Here is a 22,618-nt window from a genome sequence, read left to right as displayed (position 1 = left end):
GTAGGGGGTGGAGATCCAAGCGGCAGCAAAGACGAAAGGGTTATGGATGTGTTAGAAACTACAGAAGCACCTGAGAATGGTCACGTAGGAATTAGGGTTTCTCCCCCCAAAAATGCGGCGGGATCAATAGCCCAACCGAAGTGCATCTACACCAATGCACGCAGCATGGGCAACAAACAGGAGGAGCTGGAAGCCACTGTGCGGCAGGAAAACTGATATAGTTGCCATCATGGAAACACGGTGGGATGACTCACACAACTGGAGTGCTGCAATGGACGGCTATAAACTCTTCAGAAGGGACAGGCAAGGAAGGAGAGGCACTCGGGTAGCCCTGTACATTATCTAGAGCTTAATGATGGTCACAATAAGGTTGAGTGTTTATGGGTAAGAATCAGGGCGAAGGCCAACAAGGCAGATACCATGGTGGGAGTCTGTTATAGAGGATGAAGAGGCAGACAAAATATTCTATAGGCAGCTGGGAGAAGTCTCACAATCGCTAGCCCTTGTTCTCATGGGGGACTTCAACTTACCAGATGTCTGCTGGAAATACAATACAGCAGAGAGGAAACAGTCTAGGAGGTTCCTGAGTGTGTGGAACTTCCTGACACAGCTGGTGAGGGAGCCAACTAGGGAAGGCGCCCCGCTGGACCTGTTGTTTGGGAGCAAAGAAGGACTTGTGGGTGATGTGACAGTTGGAGACTGTCTTGGGCATAGCGATCACAAAATGACAGTTTTCAATTCTTGGAGAAGTAAGGAGGGGGGTCAGCAGAACTGCCACCTTGGACTTCCAGAGGGCACTTTGGCCTGTTTAGGAGACTGGTTGACAGAGTCCCTTGGGAGGCAGTCCTGAAGGGCAAAGGAGTCCAGGAAGGCTGGACATTCTTCAAGAAGGAAATCTTAAAGGTGCAGGAGCAGGCCGTCCCCATGTGCCGAAAGGTGAGCCAGCAGGGAAGAAGACCGGCCTGGCTGAACAGAGAGCTTTGGCTGGAACTCAGGAAAAAAAGGAGAGTTTATGACCTTTGGAAGAAGGGGCAGGCAACTCAGGAGGACTACAAGGATGTCATGAGGTTATGCAGGGAGAAAATTAGAAGGGCCAAAGCCCAACTAGAACTTAATCTGGCTACTGCCGTAAAAGACAATAACAAATTAGCAACAAAAGGAGGGCTAAGGAGAATCTCCGTCCTTTATTGGATGCAGGGGGAAACATAGGGACAAAGGATGAGGAAAAGGCTGAGGTACTTAATGCCTTCTTTGCCTCAGCTTTTAGTAGTAAGACCAGTCATTCTCCAAGTACCCAGCACCCTGAGCTGGAAGACAGGGACAGGGAGCAGGAAATTAGGAAAAATTTCTTCACTGAAAGGGTTGTCAAGCATTGGAACAGGCTGCCCAGGGAAGTGGTTGAGTCACCACCCCTGGAGGTATTTAAAAGACGTGTAGATGTGGTGCTTAGGGACATGGTTTAGTGGTGGACTTGGCAGTGCTAGGTTAACGGTTGGACTTGATGATCTTAAAGGTCTTTTACAACCTAAATGATTCTATGATTCTAATATTCTGTTAACAGTATAAAACTAAGCTGATTTCATACTCTTTAATCTAAATCAAGTAAGACAGCACACATGGCTCAGTTTTAAGCCATAGAGGAAATAAGAACCTTCATTCAGAAGGAGACTGTTTAGACAGGGATTTGGCATCATTCTATTAATCCACTTCACAGTCACACCTTAGTCAATTAGAAAACACATATGGAAATTAATTGGTACAAACATAAATTAACAGGAATCTCTATGTAATACCTATGCAACATTCATCAGGCAGTAGTCAATCAGATTCAAAGAGACTCTTACCAATAGGCCTTCTACTTGACAATGCTATATTTCAGTGTCTGAGAAACAGGGTGGTCCAACACGCAGTTTGTTCAATTCATCTGGCCAGCTGAACAAACGAAACACCACCACCAGCCCTGAAAAACGCTCCGCACTTCCTAGGGAGGGAATCAATCAGACTGATGCATACCTGCTCTGTCACAATACCTGCCCCTGACTTCAGACTCAGGCAGACCTGGAATTTGAAGGAAGGAAACCTAACAGGGAAAGTCCTCTGGGCTCAGAGAAGGTCAAGAACAACATCTGAGGGGAAGAAAATGAAAGAAGGCAGTGCATTTGCAGTGGTCTGGAAGAGGCCATATCAAACAAAAATGTAACCATATTGCGTGTACACTGACAAAGCACAGGTACCTTCATCGCACTCTCTGCAGCACAACACATCCTTGGTATCACTGTGCTGTTCAATCACCAGTCTGCAGTCATCCTTCCCAACTACAGCATCTTCCCTACAGGAGGCAGGGCAGGACACTCCTGCACTTCAGAGCCAGGAGCTGAGGGCCTGAGCCACATCACACAGTGGCTGGAGCGGAGTCTTCTGCTCTGGCCGCTCGCAGTTGACGCTGTATGGCCCTGTGGAGGGCAGAGGAGCAGGAGAGTCCCCTTAAATAGTCTGTGATCCCTCCACTGCAACAGCCCCCTTTTGCAACAGCCTTAGGCCACTAGTAGCTTCCAAAGACTGGAGAGAAGGCGGATAGGTATTGCTGCAACAAAAGAAATAAGACATGGCAGAAGTGTGGCATTTATAGGTCTCATATACCTTTTCTTTAAAGGCAGAAAATAAAGAAGCAGATAGAAGTGAGAGGCAAAACACTACTTCTTAAAATTATTATTCTGGAAGTATGTATAAGCAATTTTCTTTCACTCGGGTTGAAATGAGAGCATGTTGCATCTTATTTTTCAGCTCAGTCATGTAAAGTCCTGTCTCTGTTACCCACAGCTCTCCTTTTCCTACCATCATCTTTAATTTGCACAGATGAACAAGGTGCACTCTACTTAGAAAACAAACAAACATTTATCTCAAAAGTATCAGAGAGAGTTAAAAACACTTTGCACAGGGATGTGCGCTATGTGATTTCCATAACATATATAAGGTGGCAGCTGTATTTCATTACATTACTGGAAGAAAGAGTCCCTAAACAGAAACTATGTATGGCAACGGAGAGTCAGCTGTTTAATGCTGAGTCCACACACAGATTTTTGCATTCACCCAGAGCAACTATTTGGGATAATCTTCTCTTTCCTGCTGTGAAAGGCAGTCAATTTTAATTTGGAAGAAGCGTTGCTACTGTGAAAGTTAATAGAAATCTATCATCCAGTGACTTACAGAGCGATGTTGGTAGCACGATCCTTGCTCAAGCACCTCTGCTGGATTTCAGCACTGATTCCTCAATGCCCATCACTGAAGGTACCTGCAATGCACTCTGACTCTGTGCACATCTCCAGTACGTGCACCTGTGTGAGCAGCGTGCAGGTGCTGCACACGCCTGCAGTGAAAGGCAGCATATGGCACCGCTGGAAGGACAGTGAAGACAAAGCAACAACCCTTGCTGGTGGCTACAAAACAGCAGATGTTCGTGTATGTGCCTATTATTTGCTTCAGAGCTACCAGGGGAAGAGGGTCATGTAAGCAAAGCACGCCCTCCAAAACATCCTTCGCGATACGTGTATGCATGTGCACCTTTCCAAAGAGAAGTGGAAGCATCTCAGTGTGATTCCCCAGTTTAACTTGCAGCTAGCAAGTGCTCAGAGGACAACAGGCTCTGCAGGTCTCGTGTGCTGCAAGATCTGGATTTCAGTTCACTTTGCAGAGACATATAAGGTCACGGGCTGGAGACGCGAACTCTCTCATAAAGCAAAAATCCATGCCAAATGCTCATTAGATAATCAGCCAGCTGCACACAAACTGTTTATTGGGTAGCAAGGAGCTACCAACCCCTTCTGACAGCATAAGCAGCCTCTAGGTTGTGGCTCAACATCCTTAAGAGCAGCTTGACATACTGAATCAACCCTTGTCATTTTGAACGGAGCCTTGTAATATTATCTGTAGACATGTTTGTATGGCACAACTGAACTCCCACCTAAAATTAATTTGAAACCTTCCAGCACAGGGAAATTTCGCTTCAAGCTGTGCTCTGCTGACACAATGATTTATTGATTTATCTCTCTACAAGGAAAACAGAGAGCACCTCCAGTCAAAGGATATGTTACATTACGAGACTGTCCTGGAGGAGGGGGAAAGCAATGTGAAAACAAATAGTTCTTTTGTGGGCTTTGCTAGATGCACAGGAAGGATGAGTTTTGGTTTGTTTGTTTCCTTAAATCATACACAAATATCCTGTAAGTTTTTTCAAGAGATCAAAACCTTTTCAACACGAGTACAGCCAGTCTAATGCTCAAAGTTCCTCTAAAAAGAGGGTCAAGTCTTCTTGGTACAAAGATTTTCATTAATCAAACCTTTCTGTGAAATAATAATAACAAAAACTTCTACTGAATTCTATATTATTTTTCACTATTTTAAGCAATCATCCTGCAGAGTAAGATTCCTATGAAAAAAACCCTGGAGGTACTCATATCACAGGGATGCTGCACTGCCCTCTAGAGCCTCTGTCACTTCTCATTCCAGCATCTAGACGCAGATTCTTACAAAATTGGCTCTAAAGACACCACAGAGGGGAGTGCTGTCTACCAGATATGAAGCACAGCCAATAATTAAGACAAGAGTTCAGATTCAGACTCTTCAAGTGGTTCTCAGTGTTATTTTGGACAATATCTTCCCCCTGCCTCTATTTAGAAAGGCATATCTACAAAATAAGGCATTGCGTTTTAGGAAGGACTTTCAATATCAGTATCTCTATATCCCACAGAAATAAAGATGCTAACAAAGAAAAAAACAAATATTGTATTTTTTCTTACCTGCTCCCTTCCCAAAAGCCACAACTATTCCTGTAACTCAGATCACAGAATGCAGAATCTACCTGGCTCCTTCCAAGATAGAAAATTGCTGCACTCAGACCTGCTGCGTCCAAACTCTGTGCAGTGCTACAGAAAGATGGGTATTGCTCCTATGAGTGCTTTGTTTTGATTTTAAATTAGTTTCAGTTCCTTTCTCTCAAATTCATAATGAAAGATTCCCCAACACAGCTCACTGCTGCATACAGCTAACCACCATCAATTTTCTTCCATTCATAAGCTGGCAAGGGGTGGACAAAACATACCTTAACCCCAGCATATCAAAACTACATCAGCTATCTTCCACTGATACCATGTCCTAACAACCACATGCACACACCTGCATCGTCCTTGTAGCAGGAGGTGGTCTAGACACATTTCGTCATTCTGCACTGGAATTGGTAGAGCATCTTCTACTCATCATTTCAGACCTCTTGCTTCACCCCTATGCATCTGAGCAGCCCATACACTGTCCCAACAGGTGACGTCTGCCTTTCTGTTTTGAAATACACAAATATATTCTTCGTCCTTGAGCAGTGCTCAAAGGCTGTAGCTGATTTCAGGATTCCCTGATAAGCTCCCAGTAAGAGATGGCTTACACCCTAAAAATCACTTGGAGCCTAAAGAAGGAACAAAAAGGGAATGAAGTAAGGACAGAACCCATCAAATTGCACAAATGCTGTGGGAGATGATTCATTTCACATAGGTAATAGATACATGCCTGAAGGTACACACACATAAAGTACCCTTGAAAGAACACAGAGACGTGGATGAACCAGCCTCCTGCTGTCCATTACCAGCTGACCTGCTGACCGTCTCAGCATCACAGCAGTAATAGTGAGCTCAGCTCTGGAGAAGAAGGTCTCAGCCTCATCAACCAGATGGGAGAAAGGGAGCAGGAGTAAGGAGCTCTGGGGAAAAAGAAAAAAAAAGAAAGACTGCCCAGCTGCTAAAAGACATGCTGCAAATTACAAAACCAGGACTGTCAGAACCCCTCTCAAAGAGCCTGGAGTTTATATTAAGTCTTATGCAGCCATGAGAAATGAAGCATCGCTAGAAGATGGTCCTGGACACTGCCCAGACCAACTGCTGGATGGCAGTGGGGACATTGAGGACTGCATTTTGTGCATGCCATTTTTAGGCAGAGAGGATGGGGGCACAGAACACGGCTCTTAGAGTTTCTCTGGCTACATGCCAGAGGCTGGAAGAGGACTGAGGTCTCCAGGAGACATCATGATCCCTTAGTCTCCAGTAAACATCATAAAAGACTCAGGAGGTTGGGGTTTTAGGGTTATTCCCTTAAGTTTGCCTGTTTTCCCAAGCTCCTCATCATCTCTGCTGTACCCTGTCCTGCAAGGCTTGAGCCTGCATGGAAATTACAGCATATTAAACTCATTCCATGACCTAACTAAAGCACGTTGCGTGATAACTGGGGCTGCCAAGGGGATCTTCTATCACCTTTTCTATTAAAGTCAGAAAAGACGACGACTCTACTATAAGGCACACTATCCTGGATATCACAAACACAACCTTGAAGTCTTTAGTTTAGCAAGGCTCAGTGTAACCAAATTCCTGTTCCATCGCATGACACAGGGACTTCCCAAAGGCAAACTTACTCTACGATTTATTCTCTCTGCCTCTCGCCTCCAGGCTGGGTCCCCATGACTGCCTTTAGCTGTCTCTTGGTTTGGGTTCGAACTCAGCTCATTCTTCTGAAGCGGGAAGGAGTTTGCTGTTTAGTAATGATGGCAAAGACCTCAGTGTCAGGAACAAGATGTGAATGGACAAACATGTCCTGGTGTTTTAAATGCTTCCCAATCCTTCTGAAAGTGCTACGTTCTTTTGGCTTATCCATCTTCACCTGCACCCTCTTTCCTGTTCGTCTGTCCTCAGGGATATCTGGACACATTGAATTTTGTCCTTCCAGCAGCAGCTCCTTGGAGCTACAGGCACACAGCTGCCACTTGGATGTTACAGCAAGGGTGAGCCTCGGTTTAAAATGAAGACACCAAAACCCAGTCTCCTGTAGGCAGGTGTGCACTGGGCATCCCAGCTCCCATCACTGTCAGTGGACCGCCAGTCAGTACAGTCCGGGGAAGTCAGAGAGCCACTCAGCTAAGCACTCATTCTGAGTCTACTTCAGAATCACTCTCCAGCTTCATGGACTGTCCCGACCAGATCTTCCATTAACTTTAATGGGAGCTCAGATGCCTACCACACACCTTCACGTTGCTTTTATCTCACGCTGAATCTCACCTCTGTTCTCAGACCCATCACAATGACATACAGGTGGGTGCTCTTTGGGAAGCCAAACACCTTGCTTAACATGTTGTGTATGCAACACTACTATAATTAAACCAGTGCAAGTTTTATGTCTGGACATGATTTAAGTATACATTCCCTGTTTGCATCGTTCTAACAAAATGGGGGGGGAGGGGGGAGGGTGTCGTTCTGTGGTTTTGGGTTTTTTGATTTTTTTTTTTGCAGAAGATTATATTCCCTCCTCTAATTCAGTAGTCCCCTCAATGTTTTGTTACTCCTTAGGCAATGTTTTCGGAAACTACTGAGCAAACTGCGAATACTGAGATACTGTTATCTCCATCCAAGACAAAGTTGGAAAGCTTTTAAGTTGGCCAAATGTACATCACATTGAATAACACTCAATTAACCTAATCAAGTATTTCTCTAATAAAAACATAAGTTTCTGGGCTGGCAGTTTCTGACTCAACCACAATTCATTCAATGTTAAGGAAAAACCATTAAAAAACCATCTGTTCTCTTTAAATAGAGAAGCTATTTTTACCTTCATGATGAGCCCGAGTAATTATAAAACAAGTGGAGTAGGTTTCAAAAAGAAAAAGAAACAGAGAGAGCAAGACAGCTGCTACCTTGTGATTATCGCAGTACAAACATGTTGCTAACCATGTGCAGTTTAGGCCTTACACTCCTCACCCTGCTATGCAGCATGTAATCTATTGTCATCCCATTAGCTGAAGCTGCGCAGTATATGCCACAGGGAGGTATAGGGGTTAGAGCGCAAAAGAGTGAGATTTGGTGAATGAGTATTCACATACTAGAATTGAATACCAACAGAATCCCAAAGTTAAAGTTCTCAGGAAAGGGTTGATTCTCAAAGGAAATTAGCGACAAAATCCCACGCAATTGCTATTTTTAGGTGCCAGATTCAAAACTGCAGCCCTCAAAATCATCAGTCAGTTGACACCTAGTCCTAGGGGATCTGACATTTTTGCATTACAACTCCCCAGGCACCCACCTGCTCACAGAAACCGTGACAGCATTAACCAAATCAGCAGAACTCCCTCATATTTAATCCTTCCTGTAACCCGTAACACTGAAACTTCTGCCTACGTTTCCCGATGAGCTTATCTATTACCAAAGAGATGAAGCACCGTATAAGATCAAGCGGGCAGCACCTTCCCTCCAGCAGTTGCGTGGCTACGACAACAAGACAGGAGAGCCCTGAGTAGAAGTCCTGGGTTTGCCTAGAAAGATCTGAAGCCCAGCATCCACACTGCCCTAGCCTGTGGAGTCCTCCTAGCACAGTAACTCTCAGTACATCCTGCTGGAGCTGTTCCATTTAAATGATCAATGGAGCAATGAGAAACACCAAAAAGCACAACTCCATCGTGCACTAGTGAGAGTTACCTGACACGAGGCAATCCCGACTTCTTGCTCATGCTCCAGTGGTTGCCGGTGCTAACTGCGGAGAACATGGGCAACAGTTCAGGAACCTGAAGGCTCCTCTTTCCAGTCTCAGGAAGGGGCACATCTCCACACTATGCTGCTTCGTGTTTCATATTGACTGACTTAAAGCGATTCACACTCGGGCTGCTGGCTGTAGGGTTTCCCATGGAGACACCTGACCAGCCACTGGATCTGTGTGACTATTCTGTTTATGGTCTGACAAGAGCTCATCATGGATCCTGCTGCAGTGCCTAGGAAGGAAACAATCCTCCAGTGTCTCTAACTCATGAGCGAGTACGCCAAGCACAACTCCTCATTTTCCTTTGCCCCAACTCTGGAACCATCTAGTCATGGATTTAATGCTCCAAATGAGCTCGAGAAGTCCCAGACTGCCAATACTCATCTACTGGTTTCAGCAAGGGACATACACGAATGGTGCTTGGTGATTCCCAGCAGGCAAGGGCTGCTGAGCAACACCGTATAAGCAAGTGCTCCTTCTCCTTCCCAAGGGGCCAGTTCTACACGGCTCTCCTTCCCCTGGTCTCAAGGAAGAACAAAACACAAACCAAGGCAACAGCAGAAGCTCTGACGGCGTCCCTCTGCCAGGCAGGAGACAGGGAAGGTTCAGGAGAGTAAAGAACTGAACTGGGAAGAAGCAAGAAAGCAACAGGAAAGCAAATGGGGAGAAGAATAGCTCTGGACTTCTGCCCTTGTGCCTTCAGCAGAGCAAATATGTGACTACGTGTCCTGCACAGTTCTTGCTGAGAAAGCACTGAAAACAAATGTGTTTGCAAGAATCACTCCTCCCTCCCCGAGACTGCCTATTGGCAAACGTTTAATCCACTCCTTTTCCCTAAAAGGGGGACCTGTAGCTCTGCTGCCAGAGTTGCTATCAGATTTAAGTTATTTGGTATTTTTCTTAAAAACTCTTCTGCAACCTTTGGAACCATGTCATCACAAAAGAGAAACTCATCTTTGTTTTATATTTTTGTTTCTAGCTCACATGTTTGCAGAAGAAATATCTGAAAACCAGAGGTAGGCAGACTAAAGGTCAAAGAGTCAGTCAGGACGTGTGTTCTTTTTGAGACTTGAAACTACTGATTTTTCAACATTAGCTTACAGGCTTGGGAGGCCTGGATCATGGTTTTGGAGCATGTGGCAACACTGTCACCTTGACCTCCTCACAGGGCCTGCAGGATATCATTCAGACATACTAAACCAATTTTCAGAGTGGAAGGAAACAGCACATCTCCTGCCTCCTCTGCCCCGCCTGACCATCGCAGCACACACTACAGCATGCCCCAGTGATAAAGAGGAAATCCATGAACAGCACCAAACCAGGACACGTTGAGTTGTATCAGCGTAGCCAGTACAACCATCAGTTTGAGGACTCCTCCTTCAGGGTAGCATTTTCCGCTTGTCTTTACTAAGTTATGACTCTTTGGTCATTTTAGAGCATTTTGTCGTTTTGGACAGACCAGGTCGTGTGGCCAGCCACAGGGTCCCTGGGTAATCAAAAAGGTGGGAAGATGCCAGTATTTGGGCTGAAATGAGAGGATCATCAGATACAAACAGTCAAGACTCTGTAACTGAGCGGTGGGATCACTGTATTTTCCCACCCATGAAGTGTCCCTTATTACGGCTCTCCATGACATTACATGCACATCATATGGTTTTCAGTTGCATGAAAACATTGGCATGTGGTTCTTGGAGCCAGGCAGGTTGACCACCTTGATACACAGCATCATGAATAGCATAGACAGAAAAGCCTGCAGGCTGTCGGATGCTTCATCATGGACTGTCTTAAAACACATGGCAGAACTTCCCAACATAAATTACGGCAATAGGAATACGCCTTAATTTGTTTACGGACTGTCTTCTGACTTCAGCATCATGAAATGCACTCTGCTTCCACTGAAAAGGCTATGATACACCATATACAACCATATAAAATCCAAGTTAATGGGGGAATGCTTATTAATTTTATACTGAAATGCAGGTAAAAAATCAAGTAATTCAAACTGCAGAAGAAAAACCACAGCACTGCTGCAAAATGCTGTGAGCATTTGTATATCTTATCTATTACAGCTTCAGTAAAACCTTAACAAGCATTTACTCTGAGGTAAACAGAACCGCCTCGACTCATTTCTCAGCAGGGCTCCCCACACAGCTGTATCATCCACATGAGGACTGATGAATATAATTGCAGGGTCAAAGGTACAGAACTTCTAAAGTCATTTTTGCAACTGGAAAACAAAATAACTCGTAACTATACCCATGCTTCATGAAGCATGCACATTCTTTTAAAGGACTGTTTAAATGCAACTATCACAAGTTCACCAACTAAAATCTAAGCCTTCATCGAACAATAATAGGTATTGTTTGACACTTAAATGTGTGGATCCTGAAGCAAATGATGAGGTGAGAATCTCAGCTGCTGTAACAAATTACTTTCTAGTCCTTGCGGCAATGAAAAAAATGCCTTCTTTCCTTTCATCTGCTCCTCTGGAAAGAAACTCAGAGGATTTCAACTGCTGCAAAAGAAGAAAGAGGACAAAAACCTCCCACACATTAAACATTTTGTGCATGATTTTTATGGTGATTGCGTTGTCTTCAGGGTTGACTCAAAGTTTTTAAGCACAAAGTGTAACCATGGCATGTTATGCAAAAAGGGCTTCAAACAGCAAAGCTTCTTGAGTATTTTCAACAAAAGTTATTGACAGAAAATGTTGGTGCCAAAGAGTCACTAGGAAACAAGAGAGAAGAAATACCCACTCTAGAACAGGCAGTGTTTCATCCTCCTCTGCCATTGTCTGATAAGAAGTTTTCGGCTTGTTTTGTCCAGTACAAAAGAGTACCAAAAAAACCCCACCCAAAACCAAACAAACAAAAAAACAAACCCCAGCCTCAATATAGGAAAACCATTACATCTTCTCAGAAATTTATTGGAAACTCGTGAGATCCAGATACTGTCATCCACAGTTCTGATACGTGCCAAAAATATTCCAACTAGCGCTTGTCATAGAAAGACAAGCCTCCCTTCAAACAGAAGTCCTGCACTACCATCTCCCAAATTGACTCAAGCAATGGCTTTGCTACTCTGTGGGTGTTTTTGAACTTTCCTTGGATGTTTCGTGTTGCCAGAGAATCCCACTCCCCAATTTTAAGGCTTGCCCTGTCCTTGGAGATGGAAAGTCTCAAGACTGCGAGTCTTCTGAAATAGTTCTCAGAAACTGGGCCAAGTGAATTTTTTCATTCATTTACTACAGCTCAAACATTAAACAACACAGTTACTTGGTTTGGAGATGCATGTAAAGATATTATGGAAAACCACATTTATAACCACACACATCTTACTCCAGCCTATAGGCAGGACCCTCACCCTAATTTCACTGAAGGCGATCTTTGCTGGCAGAAGCAAGTATCTGTTTTCTTCAAAGGCCTCTGTTCAGCTCATCGTCTGTCCTCTTTCCCCCACACACTCCTTCTCATACTTTTCTCCAATTCATAATCTCAGAACTTGAGAAACCACATTATAATACTTTCTCAGAGGGGAACTCTCTACCTGCACTTAGTTTTATTAAAACCTGAGTTTCTTGAGCATGACTAGCCAGAGTCTTCTACCAATGACTGTCCTGGCTCTTAGCTTCTGACAGTTTGTTAATCAATTGTGAAAAAACCCTTTCCTCTCCACCCATCAGGCCAGCAATGTCAGTACCTAACTTCCTTCTGCACTGCAAAGCTCACCTCATCTAAACATCCCATGCACAAGCAGCAATTTATACCAACAGCTAAGAGAGGCTGCGTGTAGTTCACTGTTAGCTCTCAAGAGAGGGTAAACACAACACTGACCAAGTAACTTCAGTGACAATTCGCTGGAAAACCACTAAAGCACCTGGTCTAAAACCACTAAAGCACCACTGAAGTCTTTGAGACACAAGTCTAGGAAAGCAGGTGTATCGTATCTGCAGCCAACACACAGACACCACAGACAATGAGGTATCTTAGTCATGCTTTTGATTCTTAAATAGTCCATTAAAAACGAAGGGTCACCATATCTTAGCAAAACACAGACCCTGCAAAGCTCCAGGGATCTTTGCATCAGGAACTGCAATCCCAGCTGAAATCACAAAACACAGAGATGAAAAGCGAACACTGCAATATCCCTTTGGATGCTGCCACCTCTTTCAGCCAGCCGTGTGACAGTGCAGAACACGGCAGAACACTGGCCCCCTCTCTACTCCCCAGGCGAGCCACGCACATCTGGCCAGTGCACAAATACCTGACGCACACATGCATCTATCTATGAACCAGGGCTGTGTGTGAATTAGTTAATTAATAATTCCCTTTAGCAGTTTAAACTGCACAAACCACCTGCAATGAGCAAACCAGGCAAACACTGCAGAAAGGGAGTGCCCGCAAGGCAGCCACAGCCCTTTGTGGACCAGGCCAAGGAGCTGCCACCTCCGCCCAGGTCTGTTTGTTGGCAGGGCTTGTGGCTCGACTAGCAGCTCTTGAGATTTACTCTTTGCTGCAAGCCTCACTTCCTTGTCTCTCTCAGAGCAAAATTAAATACTGAAAAAGAGAAAAATCTATTACAAATCGCTTGCTGCAGACAACAACTGCAAGATCCCGATAATTACCTTCTTAAAAATGCCTCAAATGCTTATCTTCTGACCAAATTCACAATACCAGCAGGAATCAGCAGTGTGCAGATGCCCTCTATCTGCAGAATCCCCCCCCCTCCCCACCTGAAGAACTAATGCTTAGGAAAAGAGAAAGTTCCACACCAAACAGCAATAAATTCTTTTAGAAAGCTTTTTTGTATCAATCACAGTGAGATACCACAAAGAGCTGAGGACATCTGTGTAAAAATTACTGGGTTTTGGTTCAGTCACCAAACATTTTTGTTTCAACTGTGCAAGCACTTGGTTCTCAGGATGACGTGATGGGAGACGTTTGGGGGAATTTTATATTTGTATACGTTATCTGAATACATTCTCTAGACACTTCTGAGATGTAAACCATGTTCTGATTTTCCCCATTTTCATAAGAAGTGCTTAAGTGTTTCAAAACTCTTTTTTTTGACCAAAATAAGTAGTTTTGGTATCCGAAAAACTGTATTTTTTAAAATAACAGTAATCTGAAAACATGTCTGCCAGCTGTAGGAATAAGCACTATCTGCAAGTTCCTAGATGCTTTCAAACTCTATCAAAGCCAGTGAAGGCTAATTAAGGCTGACCCCCACTCCTTGGAGGCACCCAGTATCCTGTATATTTGAGTCATAAAAGCTCAATAATAATAATCATATAGGTAATAATAATACCTAGCTTATACATAACACATTTCATTACACAGCACTACAGAAACAGCAAAGGGAAACAGGCGCATGGAAGGGAAGCAAAATGCCATGGTCTCTGAAGAAGTCGGCAGCAGAGCAAGTCTGATGCCCAACACAAGTCCCAGCCATGTCTCCTGCATGGGACCAAGAGAGACATGAAAGGTACTTCCGAAACGGAGGGGTCAGAATGGTGAGAGGTACCCTAAGGAAGAAAATAAACCAGCCCCATTCCATCTTCGCCCTTCCCCAGTGCCGCTCAGACCCCCTGCACTCCCCTCACTAGGAGCTTTCACCAGGGAGCATCGTACAATTTATTCCAAGCCAGAAATCAGGACTGTGTTAATGAAAGGATGCCATCCAGCTCTTCCACACGTGTACGCAATGCAGCTGTGATCCCGAAAGCAGAGGAAGGAATAAGTGTGAGTTTGTGTTTGTATATGGAGAGGGTATATGGGGAGTGATACCCTTCCTTGGCCAACACTCTGTATACATCCTCCTCAACCTGTCAGTTGCTTCTGATGCAACCATACACTTTGTTCTTGAAATCACATCCTCTCTTGGCTTATATGCAACCCTCCTTTCACACCTCCAACTGTTCCTTTGTGTGATCTTCCTATCCTCCTCTACGCCCTCCCCATCTCCCTGAGCTTCCCAAGAGATCTATTCTTTCTTTTTCTCCTTTCTACCTTACTTCCAGTCTCGGCCTCTATGTTTGTTCATGACCCACAGCTCTGCCTCCACTCCAGGCTTACCTTTCCATCCACACTAGATCTTTGCATGCCTTTCCAGTGCTGTTGCTGTACATCTTGTGAATCAGCTGAAACTTCAACATGGCTAAAAGCACAGCTCCTAATTTTGTTTGGCCTAAAATCAGGACATTTTCTTGTCTCAGAACTTGCTCTGGGGTTTCACACAGAGGAAGCATCCTAGTTTTTCTACAATGTCTGTATGTTTGTGCACTTTGCAGTCTATCCATACTCTTTCAACTCCCTTCCTAGTCTTTTCCATTTTGATTCCTCTGAGCTGCTCTTCTCGGGACTTCACAAATGGCATCTTCTCTTCCTCATACCCACTGAGAAGGCTGCCACAAAGGTCACTTTTTATTGCTTTAACCGAGTCCTGTAGCTGGTCACACGGCTGATGGATAACATTGCTGTTGGCAATTTTAACTGACTGTTTACCTACTCATTTAACCCTTCAACACAAAACCAGTCTATCTTACACGTAAAAAGGAAGATATCCAAGAAATCCATTCTGGATAGCACAGCTAGCATAGTATCCATGACTGATTAAAACATGTCTAATTGGATTTGTTTACAGCCACTGTAATAGGTTGAGTACATACACATCAGATAAATGGTTGATAACTGTATCTCCTCTGAATGGGAATTCATCTCCTAAAACTACATGAAGAACAGTCAGTGCAAAGTCTGAGTGCCTAAATAGCAACTAACAGCACCAGTTTGTAGAGTTAGTGTCTTCCCAGCCCCAAGACAAATTAGACTGAAGCCCTTGCTGAATAATTGATCAAACTTTCTCAATGCACAATCAGAACAATCAGGAACAGATCATACAAATGGAAAGTGAAGGCCTCCTTAATGACTACTTAACCCCATCGATCATGACGTCAACCTGTCTAAGGCACATAAGAGGCTGCTTTTCAAAATAAAGCCGCCTGATGTTTTTAGATAACCTACCTTAATAATTATGACTACTCCTATTTACATAGGAGTCATCTCTACAGCTGAGCAGCACCATGGAAGGACTTAACCAGGCCAGATGGTACACACTTGTTTTCCACGTGCCCGGGAACCAAAAGAACACTTCAAGAAAGTAACACGCAATAAACGTTACGGACTACTGCAGATGGGTCCCTCGGGAAGTGCTGGCATCATTATTTAGAGCAAAGGCAAGCCACAGCGCTTCATTTTACAAACCCTGACTCAGCTCACAGCGCTCTCGCTGCCGCAGTGCTTCCAGCACGGGGCCCCAGCGCATCCACAGATGCACCACCACACTCAAGACTTCCTCCTTAATTGCCTGTCTGCACTGAACAGGACCCATTTCACAGTGACCTAAGCATACTAAATCAGTGCTACAGCCATTATCAGCAAGGCTCTGGGGCCAGATTTGATTTAAGGTGTCCTACATGTTCAAAAATGTTTGATTTGGTCCCTCACTTGTGTCTTCAAACTTCTAAAAATATTTTTTAAAAGCCTGGCTCTAGGGTCCACAAGCGCAGTGGCCCTTTAGCTTTTATTTTGTTAAAGAAGAACGCTCCCAACACCCCTGCAACTGCATCCCAGCTCTTCAGCTGAAGCACTCCCCATCCCCTCCTAGAGCATATAAAGTTGCCTATCTTTGCGAATAATAATGCCCAAAACAAACTCTCCTCAGAGGCAGTGTCCCTGCAGAATACCCTCCACTTGAATCAAAACAGGAAGGAAACAGATTTTAAATGTTCTCCAATTTATTTTGCAAGCCATTTTGAAGTCTGACTATGTATTTGAATGTTTTCTCATAAGGGCAGGTACATAAGCATAAATACAAGCTCTTTATAAAAGTAACTGTGTTTCACGTATTTAGAAAAGAACGTACAATTGCAATCAATATTTTCCACAAAGCAGGCATTTTTCAAGATTTGCTTTCAACACAGCCAGATGTGATGCAGGTCTATTATCAGCAAGAATTAAAATGTCAAAATGAAACAAGAGAGGTAACATACAAAAAAAAAAAAAAATTAAAAAAGAATCTAACAGCTTTTATTATTTTCTAATAGCAGGTTTTTCATACGCAACCAGTGTGGCAGTACTCAAGAAAGCCTTCCACAGTTATATGCAATTTGACAGTCAGGCGTCAAGCACACAGGTGCAGGAGGTAATCTCCTAGGGCAACCGGCTCACAACGGCAGCTGAGTCACGGCCTGAGGCAAGAGACCCTGACCACCTCGGCTTATCATCAGAACAACTCCTCCAGGCTCCATCTTCCCTGAGCAACTCGGGACCACACGTTACAGGAGACAGAGATCACTCTGCTATGATGCCCTGAGAAAACACACTACTGAGGAATTATCCTTGCCAAAAAATGGAGTTTTAGCCACACCTGAGAGATGCTGAGCTGCAATAGGTACCTATCTTCCTAGACTGCATGCCAGGGATGCTAATGCCTAACACCACCATAAAAATTCAAAACCCACATCTTCATGCCATCCAGAAAGACATGGAAAGCTAATCAACAAGACTCTGGATTGTTGTTGGCAGTTCATTCACTTATTTCTTTAAAGAAGCATCTACCAATCTTGCCTGTATTTTCATATTAATGAGGATCTTAAGAGCCAAAAGAACAAGAGTATCCTCCTCTGGATTGCTATACCAGACCCGCATCCCCTTCCTAGCATCTTCTTTACGGGGAATAATTCACTCAGGCTTCAGTTACTGTGCCTGGGATCTTATTATTGCACTAATAAGTATTAGTGCCACATTACATCATCATGATACTCATGTACATGAAGTGATACAAATACACAGGTATAGATTATTTAACTAAGAGCTTGTTCAAACAACCAACAGACCTTTAGCGGAGCCAAGTTGCCTTTGGGTGCAACACAGCCAGCACGCTCACTCACACAATACACGTGCTGATGTGAAATGTGGTTAAGCCCCAATGCCACAGACGTGTCGTAGAGAACTTGGGCATCCCCATAACGCTGCCGGTTTCTTACACATCCAAGCCAGGAAAAACAAAACCCAGATACAATGACTTGAACTTTCAAGTGAAAGCCAATATATTTCCGGTATTTAAAAACTACTCTGGACAGTCACATGTATATCCCCTCTTTTAAGTATATTCTCTTCGGAGGTTTTTAATTTAAAAGTGTACAGAATGTACTTAATACCGTGAGGATACCATAGAATCATAGAATTGATTAGTTTGGAAAAGACCTCTAAGATCATCAAGTCCAACCGTTAACCTAGCACTGCCAACTCCACCACTAAACCATGTCCTTAAGCACCACATCTACACGTCTTTTAAATACCTCCACGCATGGTGACCCAACCACTTCCCTGGGCAGCCTGTTCCAATGCTTGACAACCCTTTCGGTGAAGAAATTTCTCCTAATATCCAACCTAAACTTCCCCTGGTGCAACTTGAGGCTATCTCCTCTCATCCTATCGCTTGTTACTTGGGAGAAGAGACCTACACCCACCTCGCTACAACCTCCTTTCAGGTAGTTGTAGAGAGCAATGAGGTCTCCCCTCAGCCTCCTCTTCTCCAGACTAAACAACCCCAGCTCCCTCAGCCGCTCCTCACAAGACTTGTGCTCCAGGCCCTTCACCAGCTTCGTTGCCCTTCTCTGGACAAGTTCCAGCACTTCAATGTCCTTCTTGTAGTGAGGGGCCCAAAACTGAACACGCTATTTCACCAGTGCCGAGTACAGGGGGACGATCATTTCCCTAGTCCTGCTGGCCACATCATTTCTGATACAAGCCAGGATGCCGTTGGCCTTCCTGGCCACCTGACGACACTGCTGGCTCATGTTCAGCCGGCTGTCAACCAACATCCCCAGGTCCTTTTCCGCCGGGCAGCTTTCCAGCCACTCTTCTCCAAGCCTGTAGCGTTACCTGGGGTTGTTGTGACCCAAGTGCAGGACCCAGCACTAAGCCTTGTTGAATCTCATACAGTTGTCCTCGGCCCACCAATCCAGCCTGTCCAGGTCCCTCTGCAGAGCCTTCCTACCCTCAGGCAGATCAACACTCCCGCCCAACTTGGTGTCATCTGCAAACTTACTGAGGGAGCACTCGATCCCTTCGTCCAGATCATTGATAAAGATATTGAACAGAACTGGCCCCAACACTGAGCCCTGGGGAACACCACTTGTGACTGGCTGCCAACTGGATTTAATTCCATTCACCACAACTCTTTGGGCCCAGCCATCCAGCCAGTTTTTTACCCAGCGCAGAGTACGCCCGTCCAAGCCATGAGCAGCCGGTTTCTCCAGGAGAATGCCGTGGGAGACAGTGTCAAAGGCTTTACTAAGGTCCAGGTAGACCACATCCACTGCCTTTCTCTCATCCACTAAACGGGTCACCTGGTCATAGAAGGAGATCAGGTTAGTCAAGCAGGACCTGCCTTTCATAAAACACTGCTGACTGGCCTGATGCTGTATGTGCCTTGTGATGGCACTCAGGATGATCTGCTCCATAACCCTCCCCAGCACCGAGGTCAGACTGACAGGCCTGTAGTTTCCCGGATTCTCCTTCTGGCCCTTCTTGTATATGGGCATCACATTTGCTGATCTCTAGTCGACTGGGACCTCCCCGGTTAGCCAGGACTGATGATAAATGATTGAAAGTGGCTTGGTGAGCATTCCCGCCAGCTCCCTCAGTACCCTTGGGTGGATCCCATCTGGCCCCATAGGCTTGTGTGCGTCTAAGTGGTGTAGCAGGTCACTAACCGTTTCCCCTTGGATTATATGGGCTTCATTCTGCTCCTGTCCCTGTCTTCCAGCTCAGGGGACTGAGTACCCCGAGAACAACTGGTCTTACCATTAAAGACTGAGGCAAAGAAGGCATTAAGTACCTCAGCCTTTTCCTGATCCTTTGTCCCTATGTTTCCCCCTGCATTCAATAAAGGACGGAGATTCTCCTTAGCCGTCCTTTTGTTGCTAATGTATTTATAGAAACATTTTTTATTGTCTTTTACAGCAGTAGCCAGATTAAGTTCTAGTTGGGCTTTGGCCCTTCTAATTTTCTCCCTGCATAACCTCATGACATCCTTGTAGTCCTCCTGAGTTGCCTGCCCCTTCTTCCAAAGGTCATAAACTCTCCTTTTTTTCCTGAGTTCCAGCCAAAGCTCTCTGTTCAGCCAGGCCGGTCTTCTTCCCTGCTGGCTCACCTTTCGGCACATGGGGACGGCCTGCTCCTGCGGCTTTAATACCATTAGAAGTGTATTCAAATGATCCACAGTTCTCTTTAGCACTGACCTGAACTGCGTCCAAGCTGTACTCATTTCAAATTGGGTTGAAGCCAAAGTTACTGGAGACCAAACTTCCGTCACTTCTGATCCTTCAGCCAGCAGGAGCAATGAATTATTTAACAACAAAAATCAGAGCGGGCTGCTGTAACACGTATCTCTGATCACCTCAAATCATCACCAACACCTTTTCTGGCAGCCCAGAATCACAGAGGAAGAGAGACCCTCTGGCTATTATTCCCTTCTCTGAGGAACAGCTCTGATACAAGGACAGGAGTCGACACTACCTGAGCTATCAGGATGGCCCTGCTCCTCCCAAAGCTCCCGATTGAGAAGGACCCGCAGTTCTACCGATGGTGCCACTGCTCCATGCAAATACAGGCATCTGCTGAGGTGTCTGTTAGATATAAAGCTAAACAGAACAATCCAGATTTGCCCACTTCAATAAAAACCATAGTTTATATCTGAATACACCAAGTCCAAGGAATGCCAGCTTATTATCTTAATATTAGGCTTCCCTCTGGTCTTTTTTACTTCAGGTTATTATTTCTCAATAAAAATATTTAGTAATTTTCAAACAGATGAGGAATTAACTGTTAGACGTGCTTACCAAGATCAGATATTGCAAGCCACCAAGTAACTTAATGAACACAAAGCACACGGGTAGCCTTGAAAGCAGGACAACCCAGAGCAAGCATCTCAGGTCCACAAGACAAGATGACTAAGGCTGAGATACAGAGCGGGGCGGAAAAAAAGAAGTTTGCCAGATCTGGACTGGCACCCAAAGCAACGGGCAGTGCAACATACTCCAAGGGCTCTGGACCAAGTCAGATGAGTTTAGCAGGGTTTATTAGCCTGGGTGTCCCTGCGGCACCAGTGGGAGGCGGTGGCAGCCCCAGGACAGCAACACATGGAAGGAATCACGAGGAACAACAACCAACGAAGCACGAACGTTTCCAACTTTCTCAAGCAAAGCTCAGCTAAAAGCAGGTTGGGAAACGATGACGCACACCAAAGCTTCAGCAGCTGAACCGTAAGATGATGCATACATCTCTAGGCTGCCTTCTTACACTTAAAATCACTGTATCAACACTTCAGCATGGCAGTGATCAACGCACTGATCATACTTCATGGTGAATCCCATCCCTCATATTTATTAGGCTTATGAGGAGTTAAATTACAGCATCGTAAATAACTGCTTAATGTTCTATTTGCTGCTCTCTTAGTTCAATCTCCTCATGCTTACAATAAGAGAAAAAAGAGCATAATGTGACTAAGTTAAAACTCTAGAAAAAAATTCCTCGAATTCCCCTTCACTAGAAAGAACACCGACATTCTGGGTGCCCAGGTCTGATCTCTTGACCTAGGAAACGAAATCTCACTTGGTGCTCTTCTCACCCCTGCTACAATCCCAGGCTGGGAGAGCCTGTCCACATGGCTGATCCAAGTGTCCTGTACATTCGAAACCTACAGCACAAGGTCAGGGTGGTAGGAGCTCAGCTGTCCCCACACCTTAACCAGTCGCCCACCGACTACCTCAGCCCAAAGACTGAGCCTACCACCAGAAGAAGAGGTACATTAAACAAACAATACCTCTTGTAAGTATTTGGAGGAGACAGAGTTGTTTTTGTTTAAGGAACAAAGCAATAGCTCTGCTGACTTTTGGTTCAGAAGGACATCTAATTAATTAAATATTGTACAAATATCCATTTCATATTTGCGCAGCAGGAACAGAGGTGAGAAGCCAACCCACAATATTTTTATTAATTTGTAAAATCTATAAAATATAAACTAATGATAATTCAATTATGTACTGAGCACTATTAGTGCCTTTGGATCTCTGCTTTGAGTATCTAACTAATAAAAGGACAGATTCCGCTAGGTAAAAGTGTACCTGAACAAACCAGGTCAGTTCCTAGTTCTCCTGAGGCCACCTTGAAGCACGGAATGACTCCACGTCCCATCAGCCTGGGCCTTGCCTGAGATGACCCTTCCTTAGGGACACAGCCTTGAAAGAAAACAAGGAACAGCAAACACAAGTGAACATCACCATGACAAAAAGACAGAGAGAAATTAGACTCCCCATTAAGGTCCAATCTTTTTGAAAAGCTCAAGCCAGGCTCCCTAGAGCTTATAAACTGCTATGTGCCATCCTGACATCTCTTATAGTCTCACATGATTATTTTTCCCCAACCTGGCAAGAGATACAGCAAAATAGACCTAGCAATCTCCAGTAAGCATTGATGTTGGTGTTTCTACAGTAAATCAGGTGCAGACTGCCAGGACCATGGCTAACAGTAGCAATTCAGGTTTTAACTTGCCAGTGCTGTGATCTGAAATATTAAGAGTAATACCTGCCCTCCGTGCAGCAGCACCACTACCGCAGCCAAGACCTAAGCCAGGGCAGTACATGTCATCGGGCAGCAACCTAATCAATCAAAAAACAGAAGGTGATCATCCCTAAAATCGTTTGTATTAGTGTGGTCAGAAAACCCAACAACTCCGAGTCTCTCAGACACAGACAAGTCTCCCATAATTACAAGAACACCTGTTCTTTATCAGTATCTTAAAAGCAGGCTTTGCTATTCCTTTATTCTCTCTAAAATTTGTATCCACACACACACCCCCACACCCTCACCCACCCCACCATCACCACACGAACACCCCCTGTGAGAGCCCGGCGGCGGGAGGAGGGGGCACCGCCCGCAGCCGGCCCGGGCGGCGCAGCCAGGCCTCCTTTCGGCGGAGGAGGAGGAGGAGGAGGACA

At 44.8% G+C, this 22,618-nt stretch overlaps 1 long non-coding RNA gene across 1 annotated transcript; it reads right to left on the bottom strand.

The window, feature by feature from the left end:
* Window positions 1-460: 460 nt before the first annotated feature.
* LOC142082647 (uncharacterized) lies at window positions 461-22,475 on the bottom strand. The gene is made up of 4 exons (XR_012673776.1): window positions 22,206-22,475; window positions 21,746-21,859; window positions 2,235-2,584; window positions 461-2,126 (listed from the first exon to the last, which is right to left on the bottom strand). It is a non-coding gene; the product is annotated as an uncharacterized LOC142082647 (long non-coding RNA).
* Window positions 22,476-22,618: the final 143 nt, after the last annotated feature.

Source organism: Calonectris borealis, chromosome 5 (assembly GCF_964195595.1).
Source record: "Calonectris borealis chromosome 5, bCalBor7.hap1.2, whole genome shotgun sequence".
In the NCBI taxonomy this organism is placed as follows: domain Eukaryota; kingdom Metazoa; phylum Chordata; class Aves; order Procellariiformes; family Procellariidae; genus Calonectris; species Calonectris borealis.
Note: the sequence above shows the minus strand (reverse complement) of the source record. Positions and strands in the feature narration are given on the sequence as shown.